At 34.6% G+C, this 20860-nt stretch overlaps 1 long non-coding RNA gene across 2 annotated transcripts; it reads right to left on the bottom strand.

Moving 5' to 3' along the window:
• Positions 1-17097: 17097 nt before the first annotated feature.
• On the bottom strand, positions 17098-20017 carry LOC129225462 (uncharacterized). 2 transcript variants are annotated; one of them, XR_008580739.1, is made up of 4 exons: positions 19850-20017; positions 17763-17874; positions 17557-17639; positions 17098-17191 (listed from the first exon to the last, which is right to left on the bottom strand). It is a non-coding gene; the product is annotated as an uncharacterized LOC129225462 (long non-coding RNA). The 2 variants fall into 2 exon arrangements; XR_008580738.1 differs by having other exon boundaries at positions 17125-17639.
• Between the last annotated feature and the right edge of the window lie 843 nt (positions 20018-20860).

The raw sequence follows: 20860 nt of genomic DNA, 5'->3' as shown, positions 1-20860 counted from the left end.
GACAAGAGTTTCCATTACATCTTTTCGCATTCAAAAATTGGTTCATTGTAATCTCAAAACACGTGTGCACTTTCCATGTTTTTTTTTTTTTTAATTTCTTGCTGATGTTAAAATCTGTTTGTAGTATCTGGCAATATATATATTTTTTACTTTTGAATATATTTTGTAAAATTTAAAACAAGCAGTTATAAGTAAAGCCCTAAAAAAAAAAGAAAGAAAGAAAGAAGAAACTTACATCTAGATGCATCCAGTGGCGGATCCAGACCATACTGTTGGGCGGGGCGATTAAGTAATACATTAGGGGGGAGGGGTGACTAATGAAAATAAAATTTAAAAAAAAAGTAAGAACAGAAGCATGTTTTTTTTTCTTTTTTTTTTTGAATAATGTGTTGTTCAAACAGTTTGAATGAAAGTTATAAGTGTTTCGAGTACAAAGAATAAAAAATTGAAAAAAAAAAAAAAAATTTAACTAATATTCTGGATCTATTATCTAAATTAAACCCTTCAACCTTTGAATCGTTTGAGGACTCGTGAAGTATTTTCAGTAGCCATTCAGGTCCTGAATTGAACTTTTTTCCTTATAAAAGAAATGTTGCAGAAAGAAAGGTACCGAACAACATAATGAAGAGAAAGGTACCGAAATTTATGTTATATACTAAAACTACATTTTGAAATAAAATGTGAAGATAGTTTTGGATTTATTTGTTGACTGAGTTGTTTAATATTCAGGCATAAGTAAGAGTGTTTGCAGTGGCGGATCACTGCATAGGCGCATGAGGCGATAGCTGGGGCCTCCAGCAAAGCAGGGGCCTCGGAGCCGCCAAGTGTCACATCCTCAAAATTATGGTTTTCCACAGTAAATCCTTAAAACTCATGGAAATTGATAGATAATCATGGATTTTTGGAGCGGGATGATTGCTCCCAATGGAGCTAGGGCCCCTTGAGTCTTAAGGCACCCCAAGCTTCAAGTGCCTTTGTTTAGATTTTCCCAGGAGTTTGGATTTTCCTCATTCTTCCCAGAATTTTAGTACAAAATTGTATGTTTTTAAATACTCCACAAAACTATCAAGTACTTTTGGACATAATGCACAGTTAGTCTTACTAGAATAATTTTTACCGTTCCAAGTAGTTTTTTGGCCGAGTACTCCGTACACTCGGCCACTTACTACTCGGCTGAGTAAAGAGTATGCATCTTGTTTAAAAAAAAAAACGCTATTGATCATGGAGATATTTGCTTTAATTGGAATAACCAAGGACAGGCCCCGATCTGCTTATCCGCAGATCCCGCAGTGGGGGGCCTACGCAGGGCCTGATTGCCCAAAAGGCTGACTAGGCCTAGGCCTGGGGCCCCATGTTCCTAAGGGCCCCCACATTTTTTAAAGAATTATGCATAGCATTGCAACAATATGAAAAATACATGTATTTTTAAAAAATAAAAAATTATTACTTATTAATTGGAAAAAAACTTCTTTAAAGGGGAATTTTTAATCATTCTGCCAGTAACGAATTTACTTGGTCATGACTATGAGTGGGCACAAAGGGGATTCATAAATGCATATAAGTGATGTAGGCCACAGTAAAAATGAGGAGTTTTCTAGGGAATGGGAATCCCTGTTGGATAAAGCAACCAGCTTTTCGACGAATGTCCAAGTGGTTGGTTTGCTTCCCAGGTATGTAGTGCATAGGAGCTGGCTAAATCAACGTGCGAGGTGTATGAATTTGCTACTGAAGTCAATTTGCGAAAAGCGCAGTATCAGGTTCATTGATGTATGGAGTCATTGTAAACGGGATTGGATTGCTAGGGATGGCCTGCATCTGAGCTCCACAGGGGTCAAAATGGTTAGTGGATTAATTTTAGGGGCTTCGGAGTCAAAAAACTAAGTTGGAATGGGGGGCATGGTTCAAGCATCAGGTATCGAGAGAATGAAATTTTTTTGGGTATTGCTAGAAATGGAAATAAAGTGACAAACAAGAGTAGTAATCAGGGGTGATTGTGAGTTCATCAAAAAATACCTGAAAGTTTCAAAGCGAGAACGGGGGGGGGGGGGGTAATCTTTGGCCCCTATTACTTAAGTGCACCTTTGCCATAGTATTAAATAGTTCAATAGTCAGAGTCAAAATAGTGTGTGTACATTTGATTCAAATTTTAATGGGTTACAAAGTTACTTTTGAGCTGGTGTTATACAAAATTATCTTGACATTTGTCCCTCTTAAGGGATAGGTGTCCATCTTAAGGTTCTTGCAGGTATATTTGATGAGTATTATATAATTTTTAAAAAGTTGCGAAGATAGGGAGATAAAAGCATAACAAAAAAAAAAACAACATAATTCCGGTATTTCCGGAAATAAAAATACCGGAAATACGTCCGAAAATACCGGAAATTCGGTAAAATAACGGAACACAATCACCCCTGGTAGTAATGTTAACAATTGTAATTTAGGAAATTTCAGGGTGTTAAATAAAAGCAACTTAGGCATGCTTAAAGTTTTCTATGCCAATGCTCACAGTATCAGGAACAAGATGGATGAATTGAAAAGCATAGTTATGGATGAGAAGTTGGATGTTATTGGAATTACAGAGACATGGGCTACCGAATCTGATGCAGAGTTATTACATATTGCAGGGTATAATTTGTTCAGACAGGATAGAGTAGGTAAAAGAGGTGGTGGGGTTTTATTTTATGTAAGAGACAATTTATTTGCAATGAATTGGTCATAAATGACAAGCCTACTGATATTGATATGGTTTGGCTGGAGTTGATGAGCAGTAAGGGCAAAAAGCTACGCTTTGGAAACATTTATAGGCCACCTAATTCAAACCAGGGACAAGATGAACAGATGTACCGTATTATTAGTGACATGTCCAGTAAGGGATCCGTTATCATAATGGGGGATTTCAATTTTCCAGGTATTGATTGGAATAATTTTTATCCTGGTAATGGCAAAGAAGAGGAATTTTTAAAAGTAATTGGTGACTGTTTCTTAGATCAAGTTGTAACTCAGGGAACTCGAGAGGAGGCGATTTTGGATCTAGTTTTTGTGACATAGGTAGTTTTGTTCAGGGGTTGTGTGTAGGGGAGCATATTGGAGATAGTGATCATAACAGCATTAGGTTCCGGGTTAAATTTGAAGTGTGCAAAGATGATAATTTTAGGTTTGTGCCCAATTTCAGAAACACTGATTTTGTTGCACTTAGCCAGAGCTTGAAAGAGGTTTTTTTCGTCAGGATTGGAAAATAGCGACGTAGATCAGCAGTGGACGGAATTTAAGGATAAACTTGCTAAAACAGTTGGGGACTATGTTCCATTTAGGAGAAAAGGTGTTAGTACCAAAATTTGGCCCATGTGGTTCTCCAGGGAGACTAAAGAAGCTCTTAATTATAAGCAAGCCACTTTTCGTCAGTTTAAAGAAACTGGTCAGAGTGCGGAGAGGCTCCAGTATGGTAAGGCAAGGCGAAATTTTAAGTATTTGGTATGGATTCAGAAAAGGGAATTGGAGCAAAGGCTGGCAGATGACATTGATGGGAACCCTAAGAGGTTTTTTGCTTACGCTAATTCTGGGAAAGCTCGAAACAGTCAAATTGGGCCCTTGGTTGATGAGTATGGAAGTTTAATCCAAAACGATAGGGATATTGCAAATGTTCTAAATAACTTTTTTTCCAGCGTGTTTAACGATAACTGTATCTCAACAGTTGACACTAACAAGACACAAGCTATTATACAGCTTGAGGATTTTGTATTTTCCAGGGAGGAGGTTTTATTTCATTTAAAAAAGATTAAAGCAACTAAAGCTCTGGGACCAGATAATATTTATCCAAAAATTTTAGTTGAATGTGCAGAGGAATTAGTGGATGTTATTTTGAATATTTTCAATGCTTCTTATAACTCGGGGACGGTGCCAGAGGACTGGAAACTGGCTAACTCTTCAAGAAGGGGTCTAAAGGTATTGCTGGGAATTATAGACCTGTAAGTTTGACTCCGATGATTTGTAAGATTTTCGAAACTTTGATCAAAATTAAGATCATGAAGTTCTTAGAGACTAATAGTCTGTTGACTAGTTTGCAGTATGGTTTCAGGAAAGGTAAATCCTGTACTACTAATTTATTGCATTTCTACGACAAGGTTACCTCAGCTTTAGATAACAAAAAATGTGTGGATGTTGTTTATATTGATTTTCAAAAAGCTTTTGACAAGGTACCGCATGTTGCTCTTCTCAGCAAGTTAGCTGACATAGGAATAGCAGGAAAAACTTTGCTTTGGGTTAGAAATTGGCTTACTGGTAGGAAGCAAAGAGTAGTTGTGAGAGGAAATCATTCTAATTGAAGTGATGTTTTAAGTGGGGTTCCTCAGGGATCAGTTTTAGGGCCTCTTTTGTTTATTATATTTATGAATGACATCAATGAAAATATTTCTGGAAGCATGAATTGTTTTGCTGACGATGTAAAAGTTATGGGGATTGTAGAAAATGAAGAACAAGTAAAACAGCAGCAAGAGGATTTAGATCATATTACTATGTGGGCAGATAAATGGGGTATGGCAGTTAATGTAGGGAAATGTCAAGTGCTACACTTAGGTCATGGAAATAAGCGTATGAGATATCGTTTACAGGGTTCAGTCATAAATCAGGCAGAAAATGTTATGGATCTGGGTATCTTTATAAATCAGGACTTCAAGTTCAGTCAACAGTGCAGTATTGCTAGTAACAAAGCCAACAAAATGCTTGGGTTTATCAATAGATCTATTTCAAACAAATCTAAGAAAGTTCTTCTTCCTTTATATAGGAGTTTAGTAAGACCTCATTTGGAGTATGCTGTTCAGTTTTGGTCGCCTTATCTGAAGAAAGATATTTTTGTTATTGGAAAGGGTTCAAAGAAGGGTAACTAAATTAGTAAGGGGACTCTCAGATTTAGATTATGATACCAGACTTAATAGGCTTAACATGTATAGCCTGGAGCAAAGGAGAGTCAGAGGGGACATGATTCAGTTATTTAAATTTATCAAAATGAAAGATGTAAATGGGTTAAATTTTTGCGGGGAAAGCAGGAGAAGGGGTCATTGTTTTAAGCTATTTAAATCTCAGGCTAACTTGGAAATCAGGAAAAACTACTACTTTAGCAGGGTCGTGGGCACTTGGAATAGCTTACCGGAAGAGGCGGTAATGAGCAAGGGAGTGGATAGCTTTAAGAGGGCCATTGATCTTCATTGGGGACTAATTAATTGACTAGGACCAGCCTAGCTGGGCCCAGAGTCTGTTGCTGGTCTTTGTATTTGTATTTGTATATTGGCAGTCTGAAAGCTTTGATCATCTTTCATTATCTTCAAGGTTATTTTCATTCATACAGAGAATCTGCACACTCATCAGAGCTCTTGTTACCTTACTTTTTGAAACACCTACATATGTTAGTTATTCTGAATAAAAATTGAAACAATCATCTTCAGATGACTATAAACCAACTTTTTACGTGTTTAACAGTCATTAAGGTTATTCATGTTGCATAGTTAGTTGTTATTCAATAAAGAATTTTTTATTGAACATGAACCAGCACTATGCCCCCCCCCCCTCTAGTTGTGCCACTAACAAAAAAATACTTATTGATCAACTTTTCAAAAAAAAAAAAAAAAAAACTTATAAAAAAACATAGATTTTTTTAAAAAAACAATTTCAACAAAAAATTTGTTTGAAATTAAACTGCAGAAATACAATACTTAGACGATGCTGGCCTTCATTCTTTGGTTGAAACTGATATGCACAGTTCTTTTAATCACACAAAATATGTAGGTAAGTATTGTAAGTGCATTATACTATTTGTTTTTTTAACAAAGAACATTTATTCTTAAAAGATCACATTTCAGAGCAATAACATGCAACTTTCATGACGATTTTTCGTTGTGAGTTAAGCCATTAACTTAACTTGTTCTTATACAATGAACTCTAGCCTAAGCATAATATTTTATAACATCTTACAGCATTTTCGAAGAAAAACGCTCAACTTGCTTGATAATTTTTTTAACGTTGATCATTTTTTCTCACATCTATGCTTTAGCTTCAATGCAAATTAAATACAGTAGTAGACCTTCATTTTACACAGGCGTTATGTTCCTCAGAAATGCCGTGTAAATCAAGACTTAATATTTGTTAAAATAGGAGTTAGGTTCCATAGATAAAAAAATACTTCATTCTAGTAATGACTAATTATATAAGTCTAATGTGTACTTATATCAATTTCTATGCACAACACGCGTAAACAAATTAATTTAGTGTTTATGAAAAGGAGCTGGTTATGATAGTTTTTTGGAAGTGAAGAATTTTTCTCTGTAGTGCTTCGCAAAGCATTAATGCATCCATGATCATTTCCATGATAGAATCTTCCTTCACTAACAAATCAGAAAGATCATTTTTATTGTCAAGGAATGGCACAAAATTTTTAATTGGAACGTTTTTGGCTCTGTGTCATCGATGTCGGTATCCTCGTTGCTTTTGTCCTCCTTTGTCACTCCTAAAAGCTCTTCTTCCAATGAATTCTGAACTGTGTGAGTTTAATAACTTTATTTCTGGAAAAAAAACTCTGGAACTAATCGCATAAAATGTCTCCAGTGGCCCAAGCTCGATCATTAGCATGCCAAAATGCAGTTTATTACATGTAATCTGAAATTTTTAGGAGTTTGAACTTTAAAAGAGGGGAAAATTTTACCTGTTTGCATTGCCGCATCTGTGTAATACCGAAACTCATCAGCGTAAAGTAAAATAGAAGTGTCAAACCTTAAACTGCGTAAAATAAACCCGTGTAAAACGAGGGTCTACTGTATAAAACTAAGAAATCGTTGGAGTAACTCTAAGAACTTGAATTTAAATCAGGCACTCGTAGCAGTGATCAGGCAAACAGAGAGAAAAAAAAAAAAAAAACCTCCCGAGATCAGAAACAAAGTCCACAATGATTCTTCAGAGTGAGAAATTATTGAAACATAAAAATAGCAGCAGTTACTTAAAAGTTAGAATCAAAATGGAATCAACGGAATTACTTAAAAAGCGTTATGAAATAAAAATATTTACATTAAATCAGCAGAACATTATAATGATTGAAAACTGGGAAAACATTTGAACAATCAGCTGTCAAAGAATATTTACATTATTCTGACAAATAATAATAGTGAAGAGTGAAGATAACGCGGATTAGTGCGGCAACTGACGTCACTAGTCGTTCTTTTTCGGTAGTTGAAAGGAACAGCTGTTTTTCGAAAAGTGTTGTTTTCTTCCCCCCTTTTTTGGTTACTGCAATGGAGCTGGAATAAGGGAGAAAATATTTAACGAGCGTTCAACGGTATCGCCAAAACTTTCAACAATTATACTGCCGAAAGAGGACTCTGACATACAAGCAAAGGCACAGCCACTAATAAAGCAAGCAGACACACAGGTCGTGTTCGAATAAGCCTACCTGCTCACACACATCCATTTGCGTTCCCAAGCCACGCTTACTCTTTTGAACACTAGGTGGCAGGGCTGCACGGGGTCACTCAAAACTTCCGGCGGAAGTCTTATTTGTATTGCTTCTTACGACGAATTGCTCTGTTTACGTATCTGTAATTTGATTGAATTTTTTAAATTAATCATGAATTTCAAAGGCGCAAAATTTTCGTAAAAAGAGGGGATGCTGTTCTGCTTTCGGGTACAGCATGAGGACAGGAGCAAATAAGATGTCAGAAATAAAGATGTTCAAATTTCTAAAGGTCCTGATCGTCGAATCAAAGCCAATGCTTTAAAGCGAAAGGATTGAATCTTAATGAATATTATGTAGTAAACACACTTTGTGCGAGGTATTTACGAGCTGGAAACATTCAACTTAATTTCATCAGCTTTGTATTTTTACTGTAATGTGTGAAGATCTATATTGATCTATATTAAATTGATTATTAGAAAAACTCAACCTGAACAATTTTTTATTTGCTTCCTGCAAAGTTGAAAGTTTCCAGTGTTTTGACGGGTTTCAAACAGTTTGATGCGCTTTCGACAACAACTTTCAACAACTTTCATGCAGCTTGCAACAACTTTCGCTGCTTGGCGGCCGTCAATGATCGTTTTCTTCAGTACGCTTAGAATTACTTACGTTGTTGTTTGGAGTTTGTATCTGCCGTTTTTTCTAATATGTTTTTCTTCAAATAAATGTGTAATTAAGATGATTACTGTTAATTCTTGTGCTCTGCTGAAATCAATAACAGGTTATGGCCTCCAGATACGTATGAACTGCGTAAAAATCATTTTATTTACGTTATTTTGAAGTTTAGCGATCGGCGCCATTTTGTTTTGCTCCGACTGTTCTATTTGTTTTGCGTACTCCAGAATTACAGTGGAAAATGGCTCCAGTGGATTATAAATTTACGATAGAGAAATTAGAAACGGCTAAAGATTGGACTAGATGGAAAATGTCCATTTGTTTACTTTTAAGAACGCACGATTTGCTGAGTTACGTTAGCGGCAATTCGACAGTTCCGGAGCCGCTCGACTATGAAGACAACGACGATTTTGAGGAGGATAAAAAGAAGTTTGAACTTGCAGATGCGAAAGCTTTGCTCTTTATCTCCCAGTCATTGAATGACACGAACTTTGATTATATTAAAACATGCACAACAGCGAGAGAAGCATACGAAAAGCTGATTGCAATTTATGACAAGTCGTCAACGCATCGACTCGATCGCTTGTGGACAGAATTCTTTCATCTGGAATGGAAGCATGAAAATATTGCATCATTTGTAAGTCATGCTCAAAATATATTCATTGAAGCTAATGATGAATTGAATCGCATTCTTCACTGCACTGTTCCTGACGCGATGTTATTGTTTAGGATTATATCGATGCTACCGCAGGATTATATTGCATTTAAGACTGTGTGGGATGGTATCCCATTGAAAGATCGATCTATTGAACTGTTAACTGAAAGACTGTGTGCTTTTGAACAGCAAATAGAACAACAGCAATGCGGAAGTACAGCCTTACAAATTCAATCCAAACGGCAGGTGCCGCTACCAGCAAAAGATCAGAATTCAGTAAAAGATGAATACAGAAATGATAGAGGAAACAAATCAAAACAGAGGAAGTGGAAAAACCAAAACAGAAAAGCTGTGAATCCTAATATTACTTGTTTTGAATGCGGAATTGCCGGACATAAAAGAATAAATTGTCCTCAAAACAAAAATAAGAATTTTTCTTCATCCTCTGGTATTGCAATGCCATGTACAGATTCTCAAATTGACGAAAGCTGGATTATTGATTCTGGAGCATCTCAGCATATGACGTTTAACAGCAGTATTTTTGAAAGTTTTAAAAGCTTTGCTGTTCCGGAGGTAGTCAATGCTGCAGGAGGTCAGAAGCTTGTTGCTTATGGTTCTGGAAGAGTCAATGTGAAAACTCAAGTAAATGGCAAATGGAAGAAAAATTACCTAACAGATGTGTGGTACGTACCTGAATTAAAATATCAATTGTTTTCTGTTTCTCATGCTTTAAGAAAAGGATTGAATGTTTCATTCAAAAATAAATTTTGCTTTGTGAAGAATGAAAATGAACTCATTGCAGTGGGAGAAAAATCCGAAATCGGTCTATTTCTGATGAAAATGTTTGCTGAAAGTCCTACAAAACCAGCAACTGTTCTTATTTCAAGTACAAGTGATACTGTTCAAGTAATGCATGAAAGAATGGCTCATCAAAACAAGAAACAATGTATTAAGTATCTTAGAAGACAAGGAATATCTGTATCTAATGAGAACTCAGAGTTCTGTGTAGGATGTGCATATGGAAAAGCGCATAGGAAATCGTTTCATTCACGGACTGTTAGGCCAATGAAGCCTGCTGAACAAATTAATGCTGATGTTGCAGGTCCCATGGAAGAAGCCTCTGTTGGTGGTTCCCGTTTTATGTTGGTTCTCAAAGATGATTTCACGAAATTTCGCCGAGTTTTCTTTTTGAAGGCAAAAAGTGAAGTACCATATTGCATAGAAACTTTCCTAAACGAAGCAAAGACAGCTGGCCATACTGTTAAGCAAATATTGTGTGATTCTGGAACTGAGTTTGACAACCATTCAGTGAAGAAGATTTTGAATGAGCGTGGCATTGAACTGCGTGTTGCAATGGTTGAAACACCAGAACAAAATGGAGCTTCGGAGAGAGAAATTCGTATCATTGTTGAAGCTGCAAGAGCTATGGTTCACCAAAAGGATTTGCCGAAAAAGTTGTGGGCTGAAGCATGTAACACAGCTGTTTATGTGTTAAATCATACTGGGCCTACTCCTGTAGAAGATAAAACTCCGTATGAGTTATGGCATGGTAAGGAAGAAAATTTCAATGTGAAACGATTAAGAATATTTGGAACAAAATGCTATGTTTATGAACCAAAACAAAGACGTAAGAAATGGGATAAGAAGTCCGTACAAGGAATGTTTGTTGGCTATGAAGCTCATGATGGATATAGAGTATTTATACCTTCTAAAAATAAAGTAGAAAGAAGCTGTAATGTCATATTTTGTGATGAACTGCCATATAAACCATTGTCTATTGAAGTCACAAGCACTGATATGCACACAGAAGAAGAAAATAGAAATGTACAAATATGTGATGAAGATATATCTATCCAAGTGAATGATGAAAGTGAATTTCAGGAGGAAGAAGAATCTGTTCCAGACAGACGCTATCCTGAACGAGAGCGAAGGAGACCACATTTTCTTTCAGAAAATTATGTACTCTTTGTCAGCACTCTTACGGGTATTGAGACTCCAGCTAGTTATAGTGAAGCAATGAAGTCGCCTGAATCAAAATTGTGGGAAGACGCAATGATGGAAGAGTTGCTGTCTCACGAAGAAAATGGAACTTGGGAGCTTACAGAACCTCCGAAAAATCAAAGAGTTCTTGACAACAAATGGGTATATAGAATAAAAACAAATCCTAATGGCTCCCCTCAAAAGGCAAAAGCGAGGCTTGTAGTAAGAGGATTTTTCCAAAGAGCTGGTTATGATTTTGATGATTTATTTGCACCAGTAACCCGATTTGACACCTTGCGCACTGTACTCAGCATTGCTGCTTCACAAAAATTGTTTCTTCATCAATTCGATGTGAAAACCGCGTTTCTGTATGGTTTTCTTGACAAAGTAATCTACATGAAGCAACCAGAAGGTTTTGATGATGGTTCTGGTCGTGTTTGTAAACTGGTTCGCTCACTTTATGGTTTGAAGCAAGCTCCACGTTGTTGGAACCGACGTTTTGTTCAGGCAATTCAGAAATTGAAATGGGATACTTTCACGTGACGTCACAGCAGGTTTGTTTTGCATAAGACACGTGACTTTAGCATAGGACACGTGATCTATGCAGCTTTTGCTGCTTTGTTTTGGAAGCCATTGCTGACCACCCAGCTTCAGCTACTTGTCATCACCAGTGAAAAATTGGGTAAAACTAGCATTTTATTAGTCTCGCCGTAATATTTGAAAGATTTTAGAACAATAGAAATACATGATCATTCTGAAAACTTCGGCAAAATTTTTTCGATGCATACGAAATGAATATGATTTGCAAAACCAATGAAAGGCTTGGAAGTTTGTAAAGAAAAGTTTGTTTTGAACCAGCATGTAAGTGAACTACGAACGGAAATAATGAAAAGTTATTTTTCCCGAGATTTTGCACCGTATTTTATTTATTTTTTAATACATTACAGAAGAATCATGAAATGATATTAAGTGTTTAACTAAGCAAAAATCCTTATAAAATAAGAAAGAACTGCAGGTGATCAAAAATAAATAGTTGATTTTTTGTTCCTAACCAATACAGTGTTTTTTTTAGAGTTCTAGATCGATATATAGAAGTAAATAGTGCATGAGTTTTCTTATTTACTCTATGTACAGTGTCTTTTTTATTGACGATATTCTAAGCATTAAAGAGTCAGAATTTTGATTTTATGATGAAATGGACAACTAATAAACAAGTTGCCTATTTTTCTCTGCTGGTTTTGTCTTTCAAAGTCAACCAATTTTTCTGTTCTGTAACTGGAGTGTAATGAATGACATTAGGCAGTAACATTACAGTGACATTTGGTGATTATCCATCCCTCGGAAAAGCAGAAATGTTTCTTTTATGACCATACAAAACAACTGAAACAAACTTCACCCTTTCCCCTCTGAAATGCAGCGACATCCCTTTCAATTTTTTTCTGGCTACGCCAATGATGCAAGGACTTGATTTCTTGACAGTCGAAAAATTCAAACTGCAGTGAATGATGATAACAGATCATTATCATTATTCCGCAGACTGTTTTTTGCTAAGCAATTTTCAATCTGTTGCGAGAACCCTCAGTTTTCTTGAATTTAATGTGGCTTATGTTTAGGCGAGCCAGATTTTTGTACTGTTCAAACGGAACATAGAAAAACTCCCCCCCCCCCTTCAGCGTAGCAAGTAATCAAAAGGGTAGGGCTTTGTCGTTCATGAACAAACGAGTCAAAAAGAATGAATCCTTAAAATGAAAGATCCGTTCGTTAACTAAAAAATGAACAACCATTCCTTTGAACGGTGAGCATTTGGAAAATTTTATTCATGCACTTGTGATAAAATCGCATTTTTAAAAAAATACTTTCATCTTCAATTTTTTAATGGGCAATCAATTTCAAATTTCCTTTTTCTCAATGCAGTACAATATCTTCTTTTCGAACCTTTTTACTTTCTGCGTTATTCATCATTTTTCTTTAACCATTGCAGTTAATTTTCTATTTTCCAATGTAGTTAAATTTACATTAAGCAATGTTTTGTGTAACTGGTTTGGACTACTAGCAAAATGTTTGGACATTCCACTTCTTGTCCCAAGCACCTGCTAAAATCCTTCTCACGCTTTCTGTCACCAAAGTTATTTCTAAAAATAATTTTTATCACTTTTCTGGTGATCATTTTATCTTCTATAACATTCCTATCAGCTACATTCTATATTGATTTTAATTTATTTTTAACTTGCTTAGCGATTTTGAAGTCGCTTATTTTACATTCAATATCCAGGGATTTTTAATAAAGATTGTCTAATTAGTCCCCCATTTAAAAAAGTGTTGTCTTTTTTTCTTCTGTTCTCATCGGTACTGTGGAATAATTTTGAAATTCTCTAATATTTAGGTGAGTACCTTTTTTTAAAATTAAGTTCTTCGGTACTCCGGCTGAGCTACCAATACATTTGTTGTTACTTTTTCGTTTCGGCAACTGAGAAATGACTTACAAAAAAAAAAAACTATAATTGCTTTATACATCTAAACCTGAATAAAAATTTTTGATCAATTTTTCATAGGCATTTTTTATTACTTTAAAATAATTTTAGTTATTTTTTCTTTAAGAATATTACTGATCTAATGAAACCTTTCAAAGTGAGGATGTTGTGCAGAGATCATTTTAAATTTGATTAATTTTTTCAAATGTACGAAGTAGTTCAAATGAACGAGTTGAATGAACAATCCTCTGATGTGTGTGCGTGTGAACAGAAATTAAATAGAATGACATTGCCCACCCCTGTTTTTTTTTTTAGAGTTTTAGAGGGTGGTTCATTCTCAATGCCAGGGGTGCCCATCCCCATCAAATTCAATGGCGCAAATCCCCCCCCCCCCTCCCCCCAATGTGACCAGACGTCCTGCTTTTTGTCTTAGCAGGAATGTCCCGCCAAAGTGTCTCGCTTTGTCGAAAAGTCCTGCTTTTTTTTGTTTAAATTCTGTCACACAAGAAATATAACATACAATCTAGATTTTTTAAACGCTTTTTCGATTTTTTGCTGTCAGTAAACGTAAGAACGCCATGTAAAATGTTATTCTTTAATGTTTAATACGCTGCAAGTACAAATGAAAATAATAATTTTGATTAATAAATTTGGTGTGTGATGCAATATTCTTTACATCAATAGTATTAAATTATTTTCAACTTGAGTTCTTTATTGGTACATTTGAGTTATTTCTTGGCATTTTTCTGTTACGTAAAATATTAAGTCTGTGGGGAAAAAAAGCTACTCAACCCCCCCCCCCCCCCGTCATGTGTCCTGATATTTAACTTGAAAAATCTGGTCACATTACCCCCCCCCCCCCCCAAATTTTCTCAACCCTCTTTCCCCCCTTTTTTATTTTCTAGCTCTCTTTTTTATGTTTTATTTTTTAAAAATATGTTAAAAAAATAAATTAACATTTTTATTTATTTGTTTATTTATTGATTTTTAATCATTATTATCATCATTATTTTATTAGAAACGTTCTGTGACATGCCAATGAAAACACACATACAAACTAAATAAATAAATGAAATGAAATATAAGCAGAATAAAATAAAATAAAATAAATAACTTGAATCAAAAATAAATCAATAAATAAATTTCAATAGAAAAATTAAAAAATCCCCTCCAAAAATTTTGATAGCGCAATTTGCGCCACAATCCCGCTCTGTGGGCACCCCGTGCTCAATGCCATGAATAAATGGTTACTAATTTTAATGATAAATCAGGGGTAATAAATAATACATGATGCAATCAGATACATTTAAATATTTTATTTCCTACACGTTAATATTTTTAAGTTACTTTAGTAGGAAGGAAAGCTTTGAATGAGAAATAAAAATTTGAACGATATTTACGCATTCTTTGCATTGGCCAGGACTGTTTTAGAAAGTCTTTTTTGTTTTTAATCTCGCTGTAAAAATTCCTCACAAGCTAATCCAATATTAATTTTACAGGTCAACTTTACCTCAGAGCAAGACTAACTTATGTCCACAATCGCTACTTTATAGGAAAAAAAAGGAACATTTGTCTGGATCATTCAAAGGGTGCGCTCTTTTAACACAGATAAATAATTACAGTTGATTTTTTTTCTTTTTTTTTTTTTAACGTTTGCATGACTCAATATGGACTAGGATTATACATACAATGCAGAAAATCGCAATTTATAGACTCGTGTCAGTCTGGCTCTGAGGTACAGAAATGAGTTTTTGGACTTTTTCGGTCATCTGTAATCAAATTTATCTTTTTCCGCTATGTGAAGTAAACCAGCCAGGACACCGAGATTTTGTTTGAAAACCGAGACTGTCATGGTCAAACCAGGACTTCTGGCAATCCTACTTATAGTCTACAATTTCACCATCCAATAATGACTTAACCTTCCGAAATGGCTACTGCATGATAGATTTTTCTGTATGTTGCAGTGTTATATTTTGTTGCTTTTATATTTTTCTTAAATCTTATAATACCACCAACTTTAATTTTAAAACTCATATATTATTGCTTATTACAAGAAAAAGAAAGGATTATTTCTCATAGCATGAGTATTGGAAAATAAATATCATTCATTGAAATCTGTTTATTGAAAACTAGTATTACATTAGTTTTTATGAATCATAAGGCAATCAAATGTAAAAATAGTACATGTCTGTATCATTGTATTGTTTAATAAAAATATTTGTTTGTATTTAATGAATTTATTTTTTCCATTTAAATCCATATTCACTTTAAAACAGCCTAGGCTGATACCACAAGAAGTTATGATTCATTAAGTTTACTTCAGATATTGAACCAAAAGTGAAAACATATAAAATGCATTAAATTTGAACCGGAACAAAAGAGCTTAACTTTAAATTTACATTAATGTCATACTAAGTACTGGTTTCATTTCAATGTATATTGTGACTCTGATAAGTTTAAGCTTGACCTTGATAATGTTTATATTCTTTTGGGATATCAAGGAAGGGTAATTGGCACCAAATTGAGTTGGGTTGCTTTTGTAGAAGTTTCTCAAAAGTATGCCAACCCAAATCCGTGCAGCAATTACACGTCCCTTTTTAATTGAAGTTCGAAAAAAAGAAGTAATCAAGGTCAAGCTTGCATTTATCAGAGCCAAACTATAATATTTTCTTTCTCAACACCAACTTTTTAATTCATTTTATAATTTTTGATACTGGACCCAAAATTCATGATTTTTTGTATCATGATTTAATTTTTAATTGCATTAATTGAAAATTTAACTGCTACGTTACAGATTCATCATTTACACAGATTACACATTTATTTATTATTATTAAGCTCAGCGTTTTCGATTTGAAAATTTTAATGTACTGAAAAAAGGTGTATAGGGCGGTTTTTCCCAGGGTGGACAAAATCTGACAACCTTGCCTTTCGGTGATATTCCGCATAGCTTTGAACCCGACATTTCTTTGAAAAAACTTCTCAAGATACCATTTAAGGATTTTTTTTCCTCTACTAAATGCTTTCACTTGATTCATAGCATATTATAGGATTCTAATAGAGAATTTTATCAGTTTATATTGATTGTTTTCAGTTGTAAGACGTGAATTTTTTGATAAGTTGACCAAAAGTTTAAAAAGATGTGATATATGGAAATTCACTGTATAATATTGTTTACATTTTGTTTCACTAGCTGTGAAACTAGCTAGCAGACAAGTGACCGAAGCAATGGTTCGGTCACTCGTCTGGTCATCAATGCTGATTCTACATTAGCTACCAGTTTGTTTGGCACTCTAGGCTTCCTTAAGAGGTTTTCCACCTCCAGCTCTCTCAATTCCTATGCCGGGCTGATGAGTGCTAATAAGCACGAAACTGCAGTCCTCGGCTGGAATTGACTGAGCTGGCAGTGTATTTCATGTATTTCCGCCTTAACCCTGGCTATAGGGCGGTAAGTTATTGAAAAGTATATATGGACTTTCAATATTTTACCCCGCCATGGAGAACAACATAGTGGCATGTTCTAAGTATGAAATCTCTCACTACACAGCAAATCATGGATTATACAAAGTATAGTTTTACCATATGGACACATCAAGCCATTGTTGAGTATATATAGATTATTGTGTGTGTGTTGTAATTTTTTATTTTACTTTATCCTGGTAAACTTTGCTTCTTTAATAATAAATTGATAAAAATTACCCTCTTATCCATACTATTCACTACTTACTAGTAATCAGACTGCCTATTGTTAGGGAGGAAAACTTTTTGATGCTTAAAATACATATTACTCATTAGTCTTAAAACCAATTTTGAATGTTCAACAGTTTGTATAAAAAATAACAATGACACATTCAAATAAAATAATTTTATTTTCAAAAAAAAAGCCATTGTTTTTATGAAAATCAGCCTTCTTGTGTGCAAAATTTTTCGCTATGCCAATGAATCTGATGGGATGTTAGCCACTTCAACTGTGATAACCTAGAAATATATGTTGCATGCAAATCCTTCTCGTTTGAGTATGAAAGGTTTTTTAAGAAAGATAAAGTTCTGCATCAATTTCCACACTACCTTAAAGTGGCATCCAGACTGGAGCATCATAAAACAGCTTCTGAACATGACCTAAGATCAAAAGCACTCTAGTGGGGATGCCACTTTGGAGGTATGATGCAATAAGCGCATTACCCCTTTTTGCAGAAGCAAGGCGGGTTCCCCAGGAGGTATATTTCCATCACAGAAAAGAAAAGCTATTTGCTATTATTTTTAAAATGTCATTAAGAATTGATGGTGTAATAATCATTTACAAGAGTTGTTAGATAGTTCTAACTAATGGGAAAATTTTATACCAGGTATGTATCCAATGAAGGTGTAAGAATTGGAACATTTCTCCATTTATAAATGTTCATCCATCTGAAAATGCAGCAGGAAACTAAAAAATACAAAATTGTGTTTGGAAAATCAATAATTTTATGTAAGGACATTACACAAATATTTTATTTACTTTGAAAAATAAAAAATCATTTATAAACAGAAAAGGTATTAAAAGTAATACCTCTAGTGTGATACTTTAATGTCCAAAAGAAAAACATTTACTTGAATTGACTGGTTCTCAAAAATATTCATGGATGCAAGCCTTCATTGAGTTAGCACACTTTGTCCTTTGCCTAATATTTTAAATAAAAGAAATGAATAAAATTGTAGAAAAGTTATCAAAATTCAACATTTGACAAAAAAAAAAGAAAAATTAATTTGAATTATGAAATTTTGAATCCAAATTATGTTTTTCGCAATCATGAGTTGCGACAGGACCCTACTCATTGGAGTTATTGCTTCTGGAAACGGCTCCTGTCCCTCCAAGCCTGCCCCTTCTCCTGGGCCTGGGAGGTTACGTGTTTATAGTTTTGTGTATGTAGGCGCGCGTTCGTGCATGTATCGGCTTGTGTGTGTGCGTAGACCTGTGTGTATGCACAAAGGCGCGTGCGTATGTGGGTAAAAGCGTGTGTGAGTGAATGAGCGTGTGTGTAAGTAGGACATGAACACCACCGCTGAGCTGATTTTAGAGGACAGTGGTTAGGACCAGAGGAGCCGCGCCTGCAGAGGCTCCCGGTCCAAGCTGAAAAAAGAACCACAACGCCAAGGACGGTCAAATGAAAACAATTAGCAATCGTTATTGCTCAAAAAAAAAAAAAAAAAAAAACACAAATAAGCAATTGTTGAAAATGCAAGAATATTAATGAACAACAAATGAGCGATTTTTGGAAAAAATGTCCCGTTCGTAACGCTGGAGAATCAAAAATCAGGATACTACGTATAAAAAGCGAAAGAGATCCTTAAAGAGGCATAACAATTTTGTATCGGGATGAAAAAAAAAACTATGTTTTGTTACAAAAATTAGAATTGTTTACAGGACATTTAAAAACATATGAATAATTTTCCACATTACAGTCAAATCTCAATAACTCGAATATTCCTTTATCTCGAAGTTTTCATCAGATGCCAAACTTTTGAGACTGTTGTGAAAATTCCCCATAACTCGAAGTACCAACAACTCGAACGTTTTAGCCCATGGGACTTCGAGTTATCGAGAGTTGACTGTATTTCCTAACAAAGAATTAGTCTACTTATCTTCTGTTTCAAACACAAGTGACATTTCATTGAAGCACGGTCATGAAAATGCTTCATTAATAGATCAAAATATAAATGGAATCTTTCTTGCACTCAGAGTTATATTTTTACTTTCATAACTTAAAATTATATCTATGAAAAAACAGGATTTTTAAAGAAATTTTTAAATTTGATTAACGAGACTACTGTACTGTACATTGGTTTGAAATGCACTTCTTAATTTCACTTCAACAGCTTTGTCAAAAATGTTTGTATTCTCGTTGGGCCCTCACACCGAACATAGTATAACAGTAAAGCAGACCTGTAGGTACTCAGAAAAGTAATTTTGCATTGAAGGTGCACTGCTTGGCATTCAATTTATGGTGCGAGATTTGGCGAATCACATACTATGTATACAGTATAGAAAATATGTTTAATCATCCAATGATAAATATAGAATGATAAGTGTTCTTCATCTCTTCAGCAGGAAATTATTAAGATTTAAAAGATATAAATATGGCACAGCTCCAAAGACTAGTTTTAATCATTAAAATTTTGTACAGTATTTATATTACTTGACAAATATCACATGAATTTACAATTAATATACCTGAATCAATGGAATGCATGAGCTGTATATGAATGTTGAAAATTTATTTAACCTGAGAACTAATGTTCGGGGATGAAGGAAATAAGAATGAATTCAGGTAATTGCAGGACTAGTAGAATAAACCTTTGTATTCAACAAGAGAAAATAATTTATAGTTTTTTTGCACTTGGTGGTATAGTTTTTTTTTTTTTTTTGGTACTAATAGTGAGACAAGTTTACAACATCATTTTTTAATACTCAAAGCTAAAAAAAAATAAATAACTGAAAAAAAATGATTTGTTTATAAAAATTCCATTATTTGATTTTTTTTTAACGGGAATAAATGAAAATTCAAGAAGTATTATACATATCATTCAACTTTACATGGGCAAAACTGATGTAAACATAACGACTATAAAGTGTAGATTAATGACGAAATAACTTACTATGCTTCAGCAGCTCGAGGCATAAAATTTGTATTCCTCCTTCTTACAAGATGGCTTGCACAAAAAGAAAGAAAAAGTTGACACAGCATCAGTTTTCAGTACTCTTTTTTAGTCCGATAAAATCCTTGTGGTCATACATGGCCGTCGTGACAACCTTGAATATCGTGATTTGACATTGACAACCGATTTATTTTTTTAGCTCTGTATTGAATGTGGAAGGATTTTGAGGGATATTTCCTGCTCCATGCATTCTTCTTTATCATCATTATTCGTTCATCTACACGCACAACCGCTTGTTAGCATTTTTCTTTACGAAAAAACCTAATTTCGACAGCTAACGCCACGCTCCCAATACCTTTAACATTACCATGTGCGTTTGTTTTGCATAAGGAGCCGTATCCGCGGTGTTCTTCTTCTCGGCGTGAAAGTATCCCATTCCAACAATCTCATGCTGATCCTTGTTTATTTATCAAGAAAAAAAGATTCATCTATATTAATCATAGCCTTGTATGTTGATGATGGACTTGTTGCGGGATCAAATTTTTTAGAAATAGAAAAATTAATTCGGGATTTAAAAGAAGAATTTAAAATAACTAATGGTCCCCTTGATTCATTCTTAGGAGTGGAGATTAAGCAAGAAGAAAATGGTGACATTTTTATTGCTCAAAGTGTGTACACTGAAAAGGTACTTCAGAGATTTGGATTAGAAAGTTCAAAAGCTCTCGCTACTCCTTGTGATATCAATGCGACTAAATCTCAGGAAGAAGTTACCACCGTTATTGATGTTCCCTACAGAGAAGCTGTAGGCTGTTTACAATATCTTGCAGTAGCTACCAGACCAGATATAGCCTTTGCTGTAGCTTTAGTATCAAGAGCTTTGTGCAAACCTACACAGGATGATTGGAAACGTGTGAAAAGAATTTATCGATATTTACGTGGTACAAGCAGTTTTGGTCTCTTGTACAAGTCTCAGGTTCAAACAGAATTTTCAGTCTTCAGTGATGCTGACCA

Source organism: Uloborus diversus, chromosome 1 (genome assembly GCF_026930045.1).
Source record: "Uloborus diversus isolate 005 chromosome 1, Udiv.v.3.1, whole genome shotgun sequence".
Classification (NCBI taxonomy): Eukaryota; Metazoa; Arthropoda; class Arachnida; order Araneae; family Uloboridae; genus Uloborus; species Uloborus diversus.
The sequence above is the reverse complement of the archived record's forward strand: the minus strand, read 5'-3'. Positions and strand labels throughout refer to the sequence as shown.